This window comes from Vulpes vulpes, chromosome 1 (genome assembly GCF_048418805.1).
Source record: "Vulpes vulpes isolate BD-2025 chromosome 1, VulVul3, whole genome shotgun sequence".
In the NCBI taxonomy this organism is placed as follows: Eukaryota; Metazoa; Chordata; class Mammalia; order Carnivora; family Canidae; genus Vulpes; species Vulpes vulpes.
Genome location: NC_132780.1, coordinates 36,349,688 through 36,367,003, shown reverse-complemented (window position 1 = coordinate 36,367,003; position 17,316 = coordinate 36,349,688). Strand labels below are relative to the sequence as shown.

The window sequence follows — 17,316 nt, the reverse complement described above, 5'->3', positions numbered from 1 at the left end:
TCTCAATATACTTCTGAGGAGTAACAGAACCCAAAGGAGGTGTTTGTAAATAATGTTACTTCTTTGAAACACTAGCCTCTGGGGATCTTTTGCTCTTTATGAACCACTGTGAAATCTCCCTTCATTCATCGATTCCACAAATATTATTGCCAGCCCACTATCTGCCAGGCACTGTGGAAGAACCTAAATATAAAGGTGAACAGAAGAGATGTAGTTTCTTCCCTCACAGGGAATATGAACTACAGTCTAGTGGAAGAGACACACACCTTACATAAACAAACAAATTAATATATAATTGCAAAGTGTTACAAATGCTCTCCAGGAGATAAAGAGAATTTGGAGCTGAAGATGAAATGCAGGGGGCATGCATAGTCAAACCAGGGAAGATTGCTCTTAGGGGCGTGTGTGGACCCACAGCTGGGAAACAGAGTTTTTAGCATTTAGTTTTTAGTATTTAGAAACTTTAGGAGTAGTAATAAAACTGGCTAAAATTAGCCTGCTTTTTGTCATCATCATACACTGACAAGTCTAAACAATGTCAATAATAAATTACTTCTCCCAGAAAAAAAAAATTTTTTCTTGATCTAAGTTCTAAACAGTTGCTACAGTTACTGTTGAGTTTTGATAATATACATGTAAAATGTAAATCAGCACATTTTTATTACCTACCCTTTAACAACACACTGTTTTCAACATGGAAGTTAATTTGAAGAACCACTATACAATCAGCCCCTAATGCACACGGACTCAGTACTATGATCTGAATGTCTGTGTCCCCCCCAAGTCAGTTGATCCCTTCATCCCCAATGTGGTGTCTCTTGGTGTCTCTTGTGGTGTTGCTTGAGGGTGGGTCCCTCACAATGGGCTTCCTGGTCTTATGAGGAAAGACACAGGAGATGACCTGCCCTGCACTGTCTACTCTCTACCATGTGAAGCTACCACAAGAAGATGACCATGTACAAAGTATCAAGTGTGCTCTCCCCAGATATCAGGTCTACCCGCACCCTGATCTTGGATTTCCCAGCCTCCAGACTGTGGGAATTAAGGTTTATTGCTTAAACCACCCGGTCTATAGTATCCAGTTACACTAACCTGAATTGATTGAGAACTCTCAGTGACCTGTATCTGTTTCTACCTGAGGTTCAAGGAGATGTGGAATAATCTGAGTTAACTTTGGTCTCTATTCAGGGATCTTAACCTTTGGTTCCTTTTGATACCATTCACTCTACGCCATGTGTCACACGGTGATCAAACGGGAAGTGCTCACTTACGTCCATATTGAGGATGGCAAATTAGAGAGAAAAGACTGGTTCTTGAGTTTCTTTCCCATTTCTGGGATAACTGCTGCTAAACTCACATGAAAGTCACAACGCAACTGCGTGGGGAAGGACTGGACATAAACCTCTCTCGTGGTCAAGGACATAGAAATGCTGTAATGACAGTTATCTCCCTCTGCAGTGTTTGGCTAAAAAATCAAAGAGGTTAATCCAAATCCTTGTCTGTACCTTGTGCAAATCATCCTCCCAAACCTTTGAAGAGTTGGCTATTTTGGAAGTTTTTCTTCATGTGTGATATTTTGGGGAAAGAAAAAAAAATGCATTCCTTCTTTTCAACATTTTGAAAAGATTCATTGATGGGAAATGCAGCACAGTGTCAGTAGAAGAGTGAAAAGGCTTTTCTGGACACAGTGGAGTGTTCATTTGAAGCTGTACACAGAGGAAAGGCAAATTTTAAAAAGTTAATCCCAACCTTTGAAGTACTCTAAGATCCAAAAGAAAATGTGGACACAAGAAGATCAGTCAAGATTTTGCTTTCAGCTGAGGCTATTTTTCTTTTCTGAATTAGCTTTTTTTCTGGAGTGAGCTTTCGATGAGGTTAATCAGACAAATAGATTTGCAAAGAGACAGAAGTGGCTTTGAACAATGTGTGTGAAACTCCAGGCATTTAAATTTTTTCCTTGAATATCAGCCTACACAAAATGTAAAGATGACTGATATTTATATGACAATGAATATAAGAAAATGGGCATTTACATGGAAAAAAAATCAAATTTTGAAAAAGACCAGCAGCAACAGCAAAATCAAAAGGACCATGTTTGAATGCCTCAATCACTTTTACCAAGAATTGGACACTTGGTCTAAAGCAATGTATCAAATATTGCCAATGTTTGCTACCATTTCATGATTTTGTCTGGCCTTTTGCAGCCAAGATCTTTAGAAGCTTCTACCCAATGACAACAAATTTATGATAAATTTTCTAGTGAAGATACTTTAGTGCAGTATATTTTTTTGAGTGAAGAAAAAATAAGAATTTGAAAGCCACTAGAATCTATTTCCAAAAAGCAATGATATGGCCGATTTTATAATATCTGGATATTACTGTGTGGTAAGATTTTTATTTAATTCTATTAGATCTGAATATTGAAAGATCAATTTTAATGAAGTCATTGACAAATTTGCCAGATTAAGTTTTGAAAACAGAAACTGTGTGATATTACACATTATTGTGACAGACAAATATATAGGTGTAAGGTTTTTTTTTTCTTTTTAAAAAAATACACATTGATGTAATCCCAAAGTACGAATTCTGATCAATGAGGAAGAGCTCAGCTTTCAAAAGGCAAGACCAAGACATTCTACAAAAAACAAACAGCAAGGGCAAAGGCTGTGAATTATGAAATAACAAGGATTGTTTCAGAAATTCAAAAGAGGAAAATGTAGCCGGAGGAAGTGTGTAAAATGGAGTGTCCTGGACTGTGCTTAGAGAAGCAAGCAGAGGCCAGATGCTATCACCCTGCAGGCTATTGCGATGAATTTAAATTTTATTGTAAGCACAAAAGGAAAATACTGAAGTTTCTTAAGCAGGAAAGAGGTATGATCAAATTTATGGTTTTCCAAGATAACTCTGGCTGCCGTGCTAAAAATAGATTGAAGGAGAGCAGAGTGAAAGGTTACTTGAGAAATCTAAATGAAAAGTTGCTGTGGCTTGCATTAAGATGAAAGTAAAAGAGATGACATGGGAAGAATAGATAGGCCTGAGATTTGGCAGATAAGTTGGGGATCTATATTTGGGGCAGAACTTATAGGATTTGCTCACCAAGAGGATGAGAAGAGTGAGCTGGAGAAAGAATCAGGAACTCCCAGATTTCTGGCTAAAACGATGAGTGGATGGTGGTCTCACCGGGGAGATAAGGGGACACTGGTTTAGTGAGGATATTCTTTGTCTCGGGGTTCAAAGGCAACTTTGCAAGTACAAGTATCAGTAAAAATAAAATACAGGGTTACCTGGGTAGCTCAATCATTTAAGCAACTGCCTTCAGTTTGATTCATGATCCCAGGGTCCTGGGATCGAGCCCCACATTGGGCTCTCTGCTTGGCAGGAGAGTCTACTTCTCCTTGTCCTCCCAACTCCTGTTGTCTTTTGCTATCTCTCTGTCTCTCTCTCAAATAAATAAATAGGATATTTTTAAAATAATAAAAAATAAAATACAAAGTGATACCATCATTAAGATCTATTAAAAACAATATGCCCACACATATGTATTTATTGTCATAGAGAAAATGAAAACAAGATCCAGCCCATACTTTCATTTTACATGGTAGCAGGCTGAGGCTGGAAGGGGAAAGACAACTCGCTCACTGAGTCAGAGCCTGTAAAGTCATCTTCAGGTCAGATTCCTTGGCTCTCATACTCCAAATACTTCAACCAGTATTTTGTTTGGGGGGCTTTTTTTCATAATCCCTTTTTCTTTATACTCTCATTCAGTTATTAGGTCACGTCTGCTGACAGAGCTTGTGAACTCACTTCTTCCTAAGGGCAGTGTGATGCCACTTCCCCAGTGGACAGTGATGGTTCTTCCTGCCTTCAGATCTTTCAGGCTAGCCAGACCATGATCCAGAGAAGCACAAGGAATGCTGGCAATCAAGACGTTTTCACCCATCAAATCTCCTCTTCTCAAGTCAATACCTCCAAAACCATTCTGAAAGGCTCCTAAGCTCTTTAAGAAGAGTGTCATTATTCAAACAATTCATTCAGACAAATAAATACTGATTCAATGTCTACTGTTCTGAAGACTATGAATGATTCAAAGTGATGATTATTGGTCCTTCCATGTTTTCAATGTGGTTGGAAAGAATAAATAGAGAGGTAAGAATTGGTCAAGGAACAATACTGGTCAATACAAGATTCAGCATCAAAATAGGTAGCTAATACAGGAAAGGCCATGATATTTCAGAAAAAGCCATTCAAGTGGTTGAGACACATGAAAGATTATGGGGCCATCATAATCCATGGAAATCAAAGAAGAGATTTGTTTTAAGGGAAGAAAAGGAAGGAGGTGCCTGGGTGGTGCAGTCGGCTGAGCAACGATCCAACTCTTGGTTTCAGCTCAAGTCATGATCTCAGGGTCATGAGATCGAGCCCTGCAGTGGGCTCCCCATTCAGTGTGAAGTCTGCTTGAAATTCTCTCTCCGTCTGCCCCTTCCCTTGCTCTCTCTCTCTCTCTCTCTCTCAAATAAATAAATAAATCTTAAAAAAGAAAAGAAAAAGGAAAAGAAGAAGAAGTAAAGGAGGGCAGATGCAAATTTTAACTGAGAGAAACCAATCCAGCTCAGGGCTTGGCCACGCCCCAAAAAGAGTCAGAAGTTTCCATGAAGAACTGTGGTATTAGAGACTGGACTTCCTGGAGGTAGAATAGCTCAGCTGAGATTAACTAATCACTATACTCATAGTGATTCAAGTAAGCCCCACCACAAGCCCATGAGGAGGTGGTATCCTAGCTCCATTTTACAGATTAAGAAATGGAGGCCCAGAGTGGGTATGTGACCTGCCTCAGCCACACAACCAGTGCAGCAGAGTGCTGGGTTGCAAACCCAGACGGTTGGGTTAAGAGAGCCTGTGCTCTTAACCACTGCAGCATGTGGCTTCTCACGTGCGTGCTGGTGGTTTGGAGCACTCAAAGGGAGGAGGGGCACCAAAACGACCAAGATGAAGCCTGGAAATAGTGAGCAAGCATAAGAATAAATGAGTAGCCACGAGTCACAGCAGAGACAGCGTCAGATCGCAAGGACAGAAAAGGGCTCCAAGGGCCAGCCTCCACACAGTCGGCAAGGGGATGACCATTGAGAACAGGCTCTGGAAAGAACTAGCTCCTGGCTTGGAGAGGGAGTGGGATTAAAAGAAAACAAAAGTTACAGGGTGAGCCCAGCCAATGCTCAGCCTCCCTAGAGGTAAATTCCTGGCAGAAAACTGGTCTGGCTGTCCATGCCTTCGTTACTGGCCAGCTGCTTTTGTCCTTGCCTCTTAAGAAGAGTCATGGCAGCCTCTGAATAGAAGATAAATGTGATAAAACTTTATCGTGAAGGTCGAGCCTGAAATGCTTCATGCACACTCTGAACCTCATCTTCTTTTCTCCTTCCCGAGGTAAAGAAGAAGTTTTAAAAGTATAAAGAAGCATGGCCAACGACATATGTCATATGCTAGGATGCTGAAATTCAGGATGAGGGGCTGGAATTTAATCTTGGAGGTCAGAGGGAGCCACCGAAGCTTCTTGAGGCAGGAAGAGGACACAACTGGCATAGAAGGATCCTCACGTGACTGTGGTTTATAGTTTGGATTAGAGGAAAAAAAGATAGGTGACAAGTGGAAAAGTTTAAATGCAGCCGAAGACATGTAACCCGGTAGCAAGAGGATTCGAGAAGGCAGTTAAAACAAAGACAAGAAATGTGAGCTTCCAGGAGAAATCCCAGCTTCTCAGGGTGACTTCTAGCAACCCTTGCAGAGCTTCTTCCTGCAGTGCTAACAGTTTAGAAAGTATTTTTGCAGCACACTCAACAACATCCTGAAAAAAATGAGTCCCTGTGAATAGAGGTGAACCGTGTAATTTTAGGTAGACTCATAGTTTCCCTTAAAAACATTCTTTCATCCATGATAAATATAGCTTTAAGCAGTATCCCACATGATTCATGTGGCTGTAACACACCCAACTAGTTTTTCTTTCTAAGAGACCCATGAATCAATTGCCTTTGTCTAAGAATTGGGACAATTTGCGAGGATCAGCTTAACAGATAATAGATACACACCCGAAGCAAGAGTAATGTTGCTGAAAATAAACCGTTTCTACTCTGGTATATATATATAAAAAAATTAAATAATCTTCTTTCATCAAATCGTTCAATACTCCCAATTCTTTGTAACAGGCTATCTGCTCCATTATTTGTCCTTAGTCTTTTTTTTTAACCACTATTTTCAAAGATATTTTTTAAGCACTTAGGATGAAAATCTAAGAGTAGCTTTGTTCATTTGTTTATTTATCTGATGGAGTCCAATGTGGGGTTTGAACCCATGACCCTAAAATCAAGAATCAGATGATTAACTGACAGAGCCACCCAGGGACCTCCTCTAAAAGTAGCTTTAAAAATATCTTTACTAGGGACACCTGGGTGGCTCAGTGGTTGAGCATCTGCCTTTGGCTCAGGTCGTGATCCCAGGGTCCTGGGATCGAGTCCTGCATCAGGCTCACTGCAGGGAACCCGCTTCTCCCTCTGCCAGTGTTTCTGCCTCTCTGTGTCTCTCATGAATAAATAAATAAAATTTTAAAAATATATATCTTTACAATCCTGTCACTCAGCTTCTCGGTTCCTTCATCAGTAAAGTAGGAAATTGGACTGGACATCCTCCCAGCAACTAAATCAATATGATTCTGTTAATATTTTCATGCATATTTTTCTGGTGATGCTCTTTAAAACATCTGGGATTTTTTTTCTATATAAGCCAAAATAATATACAGACTCAGATATTAAACACAAATTTAAGAAATTCCATAACCGACATCCGTTAGCTATTATCCAATCAATCATAATTATTTTGTGGCTATAATCTATTAGTGACTTGCTTATCAGTTCTTGATTGAATAGAGAATTTTTCCAGAATGTTCATAAATATAACAATTTGGATCTTATCAAAGAGCTTTCCTTGGTGGAGCCCTTTTAATAATGCCGTTTAGCACCACCCTCCATATCCCCAACACCTTTCCTGTGAACTGCTGTCCAGCCAGATGATTAAAGGGATGGACCCTGATGTCATCCTTCTGTTTCATGGCCCTGCCCCATGACCACGGTCTATTGGGACAGGGGAAGGCAAATGACTCCAGAATTTGGAATTGGAAGAGAGAGAAAGAGAGAAAGCTTTGTCTTTCTAGTAGCTGGAGTGGAAATCTAACATTGGTAATTCTCGGCAATTGTATTTTTCCATTTGTTCATAGAAAAATAGAAAAAGCTAGTCCACAGAGAGGGGGGTGGTGGGAAACCTGAAATAAGACACATGGAGGAACAGAGGTGTTCAAGTCTCGAGTCCAATTTGTTCCTGAGGCTGAGCGGTTTCTATTTCAGATTTTTCAAGTGTCCGGGACCCTTATTATAAATGCTCCTTGTCTGCATCACCTACCTCACGTGTTCGCCTCTGCAGCGCAAAAGCTGTTGTACAACAAGCAGTGCAAGGCTGCCTGGCCGGGCTCTCCCCAGCCTCATCAGGTTGCCTGAGTGCAGGGAGTCCCAGCTCTGGTGGTCACTGAGAGACCGTCTCTGATAGAGTATGTTCAGGACAAAAATAAGGGAAGTGGTCATCTTGGCTTGAAGTAATAGCTCACACCAGCAGACTGCCAGGTCATCCCCTCTTCCTCTTCCAGTTTACCTCCCAGTCTCTGGAGTAGGGGTGTCTGTCTGGAGCAAAGTAAATGGTGCAACTGCCCAAAGGTTCTTGTAGAATGGAGGCTCTCTCGGGTCCCTCAAGATGTCTCAAGCCTGTTTCAAGTCACACATCATGAACCGTGAGGGTTCTCTTCATGGTGCACTTCATGGTGAAGTGCTCAGCTTCCTACAGGCAAGGAGAGGGGGGTGGCAACTGGGCTGGTACTAGCAGTTATCCCACAAGCATCCCCCCTCCAGGTGAGGGACAAAGTAGGCCTTTCTATAGAATGTGGCTTCCTCCTACAGAGCATAGTGTACCCCTCCCTCCTCACCCTTACTCCCACGTGAATGCAGGTTTAAGGCATGAGCCAGTTTGTCACAATAACAGGGTCCTCTCTGCCAAGTAACCTAAGCCCAGGCCGGTAGGCTGACTCCCATTAGAAATTCAAAGTCATAAGGTCATTAAAAATAGCTTGCTTTCCTTTTTCCTTCTTAGGTATTCCTCAGACTCTCAAAAAACTCAGGCTCATCAGCAAACTCTAACAAGACCACATTTGCATTTTGTCTTTCTGAAGATTCATTTGAATCTGTCCAAGGATATTAAAATACAGTACAGTCCTCTTTTTAAAGTCTCATCATAGTCTATGGCCCCAGATCACCATGGCTCCTGAGAGTCTGTCTCATCCAACCTCGTCTTTTTTTTTTTTTTTTTTTTTTCCACAGAATCAAGGCCAGAGCCTCAAGATGACTCGGCTTTAAGTCTGGTAAGGCATTTTTAATAAAAACTTCTGCTTCTGTTGGAAGACTAGGGAATGCAGACCAATCCTCTCATAAATGATGACTAGGAAAGCTGGATGAAATCTTCAGAGACAAAAAGTCTTGAAAGCATCACAGGACCAACAGGATAACAACGATTAACCAGTCCCAGATATAGAAGGGATGGGAATCCAGACAGATAAGCTTGGTACTATAGCCATTTTTGGATTGGAGTTATTTGCCAGTTGGAAAAAAGATGGCCAAGAAACTGAGCCATACTTTTGATGCCTTTAAAGAGCTGGGAGGAAAAACATCAGTGTCCAGTGTCTTGCTTGCAAGATAGGAATTCCATAAACTGTCCCTCACTTTGGACTGGTAGCTCCAAGAACTGCACCCTAGAAGTTAGAATAAGCCAGAGATAAACTCTTCCCTTTAGGAACTACAGATATACTGAGTGGCCTGGAACATATCAGGTCTGGAACTTGGATAAATTTTGTTCTGAAGTATTAATGTCCCAAGCACTTGGCTAAAGAAATTAAATATTATCTTTGGTGGACCAAACATCATTCTGGGCTTCAAATTATTTGTGCACTTTGTGTTTGAAAAATATTTGCTAGGATGCCTGGGTGTCTCAGCAGTTGAGCATCTGCCTTTGGTCATGATCCTGGGTTCCTGGGATTGAGTCCCACATCAAGCTCCTTGTGAGGAGCTCTTCTGCCTATGTCTCTGCCTCTCTCTGTGTGTCTCTCATGAATAAATAAATAAAATCTTTAAAAAAAAAGAAAAAAATATTTGCCAAGAACTATGTGTTGCACACAAAGAAAGGTATCTGGGCACTTATGGAAACTAGATGCCATGAATGTAATCCAAAGGCAACAAAAATAGGCTGCAGAGGATCCAGATATTGGGATTTTAAAATACAGGTAGGAACTGTGTTTGCCAGGTTTAATGAGATAAAAGTCAAACTTTAAAATTTTGGCAGAAAATAGGAAACAAGTGGCAAATTCAATATCTTAGAAATGAAAATTTTGATACTTGGAATCAAGAAGTCAATCAACAGGAGTGCCTGGGTGGCTCAGTCAATTAAGCTTCCAACCCTTGGGCACAGGTGATGGTCTCAGGGTCATGGATCAAGTCCTGCAACAGGCTCCAGGTTGGGCATGGAGACTGCTGAAGAGATTCTTTCTCCCCCTCTCCCTTTGCCCCCCCCCCCCAGCTTGTGCACTCACTTACACACTCTCTTTATAAAAAAAAAAAAAAAAAAAAAAAAAAAAAAAGGGATCCCTGGGTGGCGCAGCGGTTTGGCGCCTGCCTTTGGCCCAGGGCGTGATCCTGGAGACCCGGGATCGAATCCCACGTCGGGCTCCCGGTGCATGGAGCCTGCTTCTCCCTCTGCCTGTGTCTCTGCCTCTCTCTCTCTGTGACTATCATAAATAAATAAAAAAATTTAAAAAAAAAAAAAAGGAAGTTAATCAACAGACTTAAGCGATACTAGACATAGCTGAAAAAAGAATTAGTGATTTAATCCAGAATGAAACACAAAGATATAAGGATGAAAAAGACAAAAGAGGAAGTGAGAAGCATAGAGAATGCATCAAGAAGATCTCATGCATTTTACTGGGATCTCAGAAGGACAGATGACAGGGCAGAGATGTTATTTGAAGAAAAGATGAAATACAGCACTTCTTACACTGTACTCTTGAAATACATACAGCAAGATGATTCTTAAAAATGAAGGAAGACACATCAGGTGTGGTCAGTCACATATCCTGGCGGCCTCCACTTACACAGCTTCATTCCCATCTGGTGTTGCATCCTTGCTCTGCGCAGGACCAACTGTCCCTGCTGTGCCCTTTACCATCTACTACAGGATCACTCAGCCCAGCAGATTTCTTCCATGACTGTGCAGTGCTTGGCCACATAAAATATTCCGCTGCTCTTATGCTGCCCTGGCCTTTGAAGAAATTCTTTATCCCCACTACATGGGGATCCTGTAGAAATTCTGACTTCTGCCTGGCTCCCCAGACTGATATTGTTGACCTCTCTGACCTTCTCTCCCCAAAACCTCTGATGGGGAGAAGTGGGGAAGTGATTCTCGTCTCCCTACCCTCAGAACCTTGGCCAGACCCCTTATCAAAGGCTCCAAGTCTTGACTCTCTCACACTTCCCTCCTCTCTCCTGGAAATTCTTCTCTACTTGCCAAGCAGAAAACTGGTTTAATCTGGTATGTTTATTCTAAATTTTCTCTCTTTTGCCCAGACTAGTGGATTTGCCATTCAAAGGGCAAACATTTGATTCTCTGTCTAGTGTTTTTCACTTTTCCTCAGAAATAATGAAAAGCATAGGAAAAAATATATATATGTATATACACATATACATATATATTATATAAATATATATTATATATAAATTTATATATAATATATAAATATATAATATATAAATATATTATATATATATTTATATATAATATATAAATCAATTGATCAGAATAAAGGCAAAGAAATAAGAAAATCAACCCAGGAACAAACTTGAATAAATATCTCAAATATTATTCTATAACATATGAAGCCAGCAATCTCATTAATGCAGATAGATAGATAAATATAGACGTAGGTATAGATATAGATATAGATGATATACACACACAAAAATATGTTAAAACTGCTCTGGTAAACCTGTGCAAATTTTTTTTTGTCAAGATTTAATTTATTTATTCATGAGAGACACAGAGAGAGAGGTAGAGACAGGCAGAGAGAGAAGCAGGCTCCATGCAGGGAGCCCCATGTGGGACTTGATCCCAGGATCCTGGGATCACAACCTGAGCTGAAGGCAGATGCTCAAACGCTGAGCCACCAGGTGCCCCAAACCTGTGCAAATTATATAATTTTTGGCCTTCTCCAGTGTTCAGACTTCTCAACGGTCTTTTATAAGTTCACCAAAATAGTAGGGAGTGATTCCTCAATGATTTATCTAAGCCTGTGAGAAATCTACCCTGTAAATGTGCCAAAGTTCATAGGAAGCCCAGTTTACAGACCTACCTATTTCAGGAATCCAGGAAGTGTAGGAGGTAATGTGGACTCCCTGAAAAAAAGGGGGGGGGGGTGGAGAGAAGGGCCTTAGGGCTTAGAGCCAAGTCTTGGACACTGAGATTCAGAAACTTTGAAAGGCTAAATGGACTGCCCTAAATTCTAGGAGGGGTGAGGGGAGACGCATCCTAATAAATAGGGATATTGAAAAGCAAGGGGCCCTTCTCAGGTCTCAGAGCACACGTCCAAGAACTATTCGGAGGGGTGGGCGCCACGAGGCCATATCTGGGGGCGCCCAGTGCTGCCGTCACTTAGTGCCAGCTTAGAGAGGAAAGGTAGGGAACCTGGAGCTCAGAGGGCCCTCCTTTATGCAGCAGAAACAGCACAGGGAGGGCAGCCCGATAGCAGTGCCCACGGGAACGACAACAAGGTCCCCCACACCAAGCGAGGGACAGATCAGCAAGAGCAGCGGTGGCAGTGGGGTAGGGCAGCAGGCAGTGTCTGCAGGAGCACCACGGGGGCGCTGGCAACCACCACAGAGAGGGGCCAGCAAAGGCAGGAGGAGGGTGAGTCACTCAGGGCCTGCAGGAGGCCAATGCAGGAAGAGGACACACCAAACAGGCCCTGCTTTTGGTGGTAAACATCCCTTAGATGAGCAGCCAAGCCAGGAAGGAGCAGACGATCCCCCTCTGATTGCACAGAGGATTCCTGGGCCTCACCACAAAGCTGCTGCACCAGAATATCTGAGAAGAGAGTCGAGGAATCTGAATTTTAAACAAATTCTTTGGGTGCTCTTTGAACAGGACTTGCCTGTCGTTCTGAGAGACTGGGACTCCTGTCCCGGACCGTAACTTTTAGGGAAACTTCTTCCAGCCATGCTCCTCACAGGGCAAGGTGTCCCAGGGATCAAGGGAACCTGCCTAGCAGCATCCGTGCCCACCCATACACAGCACCCCTCCCACCCCACCCAGACTGTGCTCCTGGCACCCAAGACCCTACATCCCATGCCCAAATAACACTGGACCAATTCCAGGGCCTGATGGACCTCTCCCACCCCCCATCTGTTCTCCCGTAGTGGCTAACCCTGTGTGGTGTACACAACTCTAGAAACAAGTGTTTGCCAGGGAGCTTGATGGGCATGGGGTTTGGACCTGCATGCTGGGCTGACCACCTGTGCCCTCCAAGTCTCTCACACTGGGGCCAGAGCAGGTGTGGGGGAGAAGGGACACCCCCTCCTTCTCTCCCTCCATCCACACTTCAGCCCTGTGCCCCCAGACATTAGGGACATCTACTGGCCTAGACCAGACACTTACTCATTATTTTTGGCTCTTTTTGGGAGTCATAGGAGTTTTGTTTAGTTTATTTTTTGTTTTTGTTTTGTCTTGCTTTACTTTGTTTTCAAGAAACTGAGAGGGAATGAAAGCCCTTTGAGTCCAAATGCCAATTAGAAAATGAATGGATGCTAGAATTTAATCCTGCTGTGACTTAACCAGCTCTTGATTTTTTTTTTCCCCTTGGCAGGTGAAGCCTTGAAGAACAAGTGTTCCTATTCAGCGGCATCTGAAAACTTGGAATTCATTCAGTTAAAGTAGTATCTGCTGAACATTTATTTGTTCTGGGCTGCCCATTGTCCTAGACAGTGAGTCTCAATAGGGCATGAGCCAGGCCATTGGATAATTCAAGTTGTATACATGGGATGCAAATGGGACAGCTGTGTATGGGAGTATGTTCTTTTAAGGGCTAAAGGGAGTGCCCCAGACATGCTAGAGCAAGTCAGTGCGTCTTCAAAGAGACCCCTTCCTTGGATCCTCAGGGTTGCCACCACACACTCACACAGCCCTCCTAAATGAGATCCCTGTGCTTTCAAGTTTCAGGAACAAGCAAGATCAGCGAACAAGACTTTGTGTCTCAACACTTATCTGGTCTCTGCTTTTAAGGATTGTTTTTGCTTTTGGGATTTTTCGTTTTTTTGTTTTTGTTTTTGTTTTTGTTTTGCTTTGCTTTGCTTTGCTTTGCTTTGCTTTGCTTTGCTTTGCTTTGCTTTGCTTTTCAGGCACATTTTCAGGTGTTTTTTCTTTCCTTCAGTGATGACCCATCCATTTAGCCTCTTCACACAGGACAAGCTCTGCATCTGACACTCACCAATGGACTTTGATAGACTGAGTGTGCTTGGTTGTTCCTTTCTGGGTGGAATGTTGAGCAATAAAACTTGGGAAGAGATTCAATTATTCACACTGTTGGTAAAGACAGACATACATCTTGCCCTAAATTTACCATAACATGAACCTAAAACATGGGACTCCATACGGGCACCTACCCTGGGAGTTGTATCTGTTTCACTTTTTTGCCAATGAAGCTGTGCCATAGAGGATAAAAGCAGCAGAAACAGGAAGCAGTGACCAAGGAGTGGGCTGGGAAGTTCCAGCTGCCCTCCTGCCCTAGTTATAGGGAATAGACGTGACTCATTGTTAAGAAGCAAACAGATGTTGACTTGGCTAACAAAATCCCATGCAGTATTTAAGCTCTCAGGGCCCCTGTTTCCTCTTCTGGGAAAAAATAAAACAAGGACAGGTTATTATATTTGGACACCTGGATAGCATTGTTCAATAATGGTATGAAAAAATAGGCAGATATATATTTTTTTGAATGTGCTATTTTTTATTGACCTTGAAGATCACCTTCCCCTGGAACATAACTATTTAGGGAAGATGAGCTGGACAAGAGAAGCCCCCACAATCCAACTTTAGCTGTGCAGATATGTGAGGTCTACCATTTAGAATGAGATGGAATTTTCAGGTATGCACACCAATGAGCAAATTCCAGGCCCCTACCCAAACATAGAAGTCCAGAGGCCCAGCAGTCCAGAGGTTATAATCCTGGCCCTATATTAAATAGCTCCGTGGCCTCAGTTTCCTTATCTGTGAAATGGAGAAGCTTGACTTTCAGGGCTCCTCCCCCTCTACTCTTTTATGGACTTTTAAAGAGTTGAGAATACATACTTATACTGCCCACTGTCTCCATCATCCATCTACCAAAAGAATACATACTTTTATGAGATAGAAAATGTATCTGTTAACAGTTTTCTTTCACTGTAAAAATAAGAAAGTATGTCCTGGCTAATACTGGGTCAAAGGCAAGATGTAACATGTAATGGAGTTAAAAACATTTCCTTACTTACCACCTCCCTGGGTGACTGTAGTCATCCAGTGAGATCACATCCTTGAGAAGTTGATCATGTATTGCACTCTATGGAAATGTTCCCTTCAGAATTCGTATGTTGAAACCAAATCCTGAATGTGATGGTATTAGGAGGTGGGCCTTTGGAAGGAGCTTAGGTCATGAGGGCAGAGCCTTCATGAATGGGATGAGCACCCTCATAAATGAGACCCCTGAGATCCCTTGCCCCATGTGCCATGTGAAGTCATAGTGAAAAGTCGGCTGTCTGTGAGCTATCATCTTGATCTTGGATTTGCCAGTCTCCAGAACTGTGAAAAATTAATTTCTATTGTTTTATAAGCCACTCAGTCCATGCTATTTTGTTACAGCAGCCTTGAGGGGAATAAGGCAAAATGTTGATACTATTACTAATAACAAATATAAATATGCTTACCCAAGAAACATTGGTCAGGCACTTTCTATACATCAGACGTCATGCTGAATATTAAGAAGACATCGACCCTGTTTTCCCAGACTCACAGGAAACTAAAAGAGCACAATAAAATGATGAAAATTTTTTTGAAAGATCTTATTTATTTATTTGTGAGACAGACAGCACAAGTGGGGAGGTGAGGGAGAAGCAGGATTGATGAGGATATAGGGATTGAGGTGGGCCTCGATGCAGGCCTCGATCCCAGGACCCCAGGATCGTGACCTGAGCCGGAGGCAGATGCTTAACCGACTGAGCCACCCAGCTGCCCCAAAATGCTGATAGTTTTTATCCTTAAAACTGTTTTCTACCTTTATGAAAAGTTTGAACCTGAATAAAGGAACAAATTGCCAAAGCTATTTCCTCCCTATTTTCATGCATTATGTATCTTTTTTAAATGTCCCTGCCTCAAACCTGAAGAAAAACATACCTGAGATTCTGCAGAAGCTTAGCTAATTTCAGTGCCAGGTGAAGAAATACGAGAGGCTACAGTCTATTAACTGTTGGCACCAAGTACGGTGGCAAGTACTTAATGGGCTCCCCAGCAGTGACGAGAGACAAATGGATGATAACCTCACCGTAAAGGAGAATAGAAGCCTGACCTTGGGCTATGAACAATGTGCTCTGTGGCCTTGTGGCTGCAAAGCCCACTGCCCCCCTTTGCACTTTACACTTGGGTGACACGGCTCTTACCCGCTTCTGGGTCCTTGAATGTAACCTGCTGTCTCAGGCCGCTGCATTTTCTCATTCCTGTCCTCTGCCTGGAACAAGTAATCCCCCATCACTCCTTCCTCCTCCCTCCTCCCTCCTTCTCCTTCCTTCTCTCTCCTGCCTCCCACAGGCGGCTGCTCAGTATTCAAGATGCCACTCCACTTCTCTTCCTGCCCAGGGCCTCCTAATTTCCCTCCCTACTGCCCTCATGCCACCCCCAGCATCCATCCCCCTGTCTCCATGAGGTGCCCTTGCTTACACACCAACCTGTCAGCCCCGTGGTGTCATAGCACTTATCACCGTGTACCAGAGAAACTTCTGTATTTTGTTGATTTCTTCCACAAGCACACTGGTTCTAAATGGAGTAGGTTTTGTCCCTCAGGGGCGTTTGACAATATCTGGGGACATTTTTCCTTGTCACAACCTGCCAGGGGGTGGGGGTGGAGAAGAAGGTAGAGCTATTGGCATCTAGTAGGTAGAGCCCAGGGATACTGCTAATCAGCCTACAATGCACAGGACAGTGCCCACAACAAAGGATTATCCAGCCCCAAATGTCTGTTGTGCAAAGTTTGAGAAACTGTCCTGGACTCTTTAATTCCTTTAAAGCAGGACTTTTTTAGAGGCCTCTTCCCATCAGCTCTAAGCGCAGTGTCCAATGCTCAGCAAGAATCAGTACCAATTGTACAATTAAGTAAAATCCATCTTGGGGCACCTGGGTGGCTCAGTGGTAGAGCATCTGCCTTCGGCCCAGGGTGTGATCTCGGGGTCCTGGGATCAAGTCCCACATCTGTCTCCCAGCAAGGAGCCTGCTTCTCCCTCTGCCTATGTCTCTGCCTTTCTCTCTGTGTCTCTCATGAATAAATAAATAAAATATTTTAAAGAATAAAATTAAATAAAATCCATCTTGAAAATATCATTGAAAAAAGTCTTAACTACTGCTCTCTGAGATAACTAATGATTAATTTGAGTATGTACCACAAGTTAAAGGAATGTCAATACTCAGGATGAAGATAGATGACACCCCTCAGTATTGCCCTGACACTTCCTCCCACCCTGCTCTCTCCACTCTGTCTCCTTTTATACATGTGCACCCTCTCCCCTCTCTACTGTCATGTTTGAATTCCACTGTGAAGTAGGAATTTGCACATAGTGCAATACATTGCTCCACACTTATTATCATAGGCATTTGTTCAGCTTAATTTTAACATTTAAACGGACAGTTGCTGGGTGGGATGCTGGACACTGTAGAAAAAAAAAAAAACAAGACATGTAAGAAACTAAACCTATCCCAACCAAACCTGGGAAATTTCAGAAGTAGAATAGAGGAAATGCAGTTTTGTTTTCATGAATGCATCAGGGAATGCTTCATGGAGGAGGAGGCCTTTGATGTAGGTGTTCACACATGTTTCATCAAGTGCTTTAAATATGCCACACATCTGTAATCATGTTGTCTCTCCTTATCTGACATCTGACCAGCAGAGTTATAAGT

The 17,316-nt window shown here is 42.5% G+C and overlaps 1 long non-coding RNA gene across 1 annotated transcript in view; it reads left to right on the top strand.

Annotated features, from left to right (window-relative positions):
* The window catches only part of LOC140599473 (uncharacterized), a 37,349-nt gene extending 22,261 nt beyond the window's left edge, over positions 1 to 15,088 (top strand). The window contains exons 2-3 of the long non-coding RNA XR_012002366.1: positions 8,409 to 8,449; positions 12,992 to 15,088. This is a non-coding gene — a long non-coding RNA (uncharacterized lncRNA). The remainder of the gene's footprint in view (positions 1 to 8,408; positions 8,450 to 12,991) is intronic.
* The last annotated feature ends 2,228 nt before the right edge of the window (positions 15,089 to 17,316 follow it).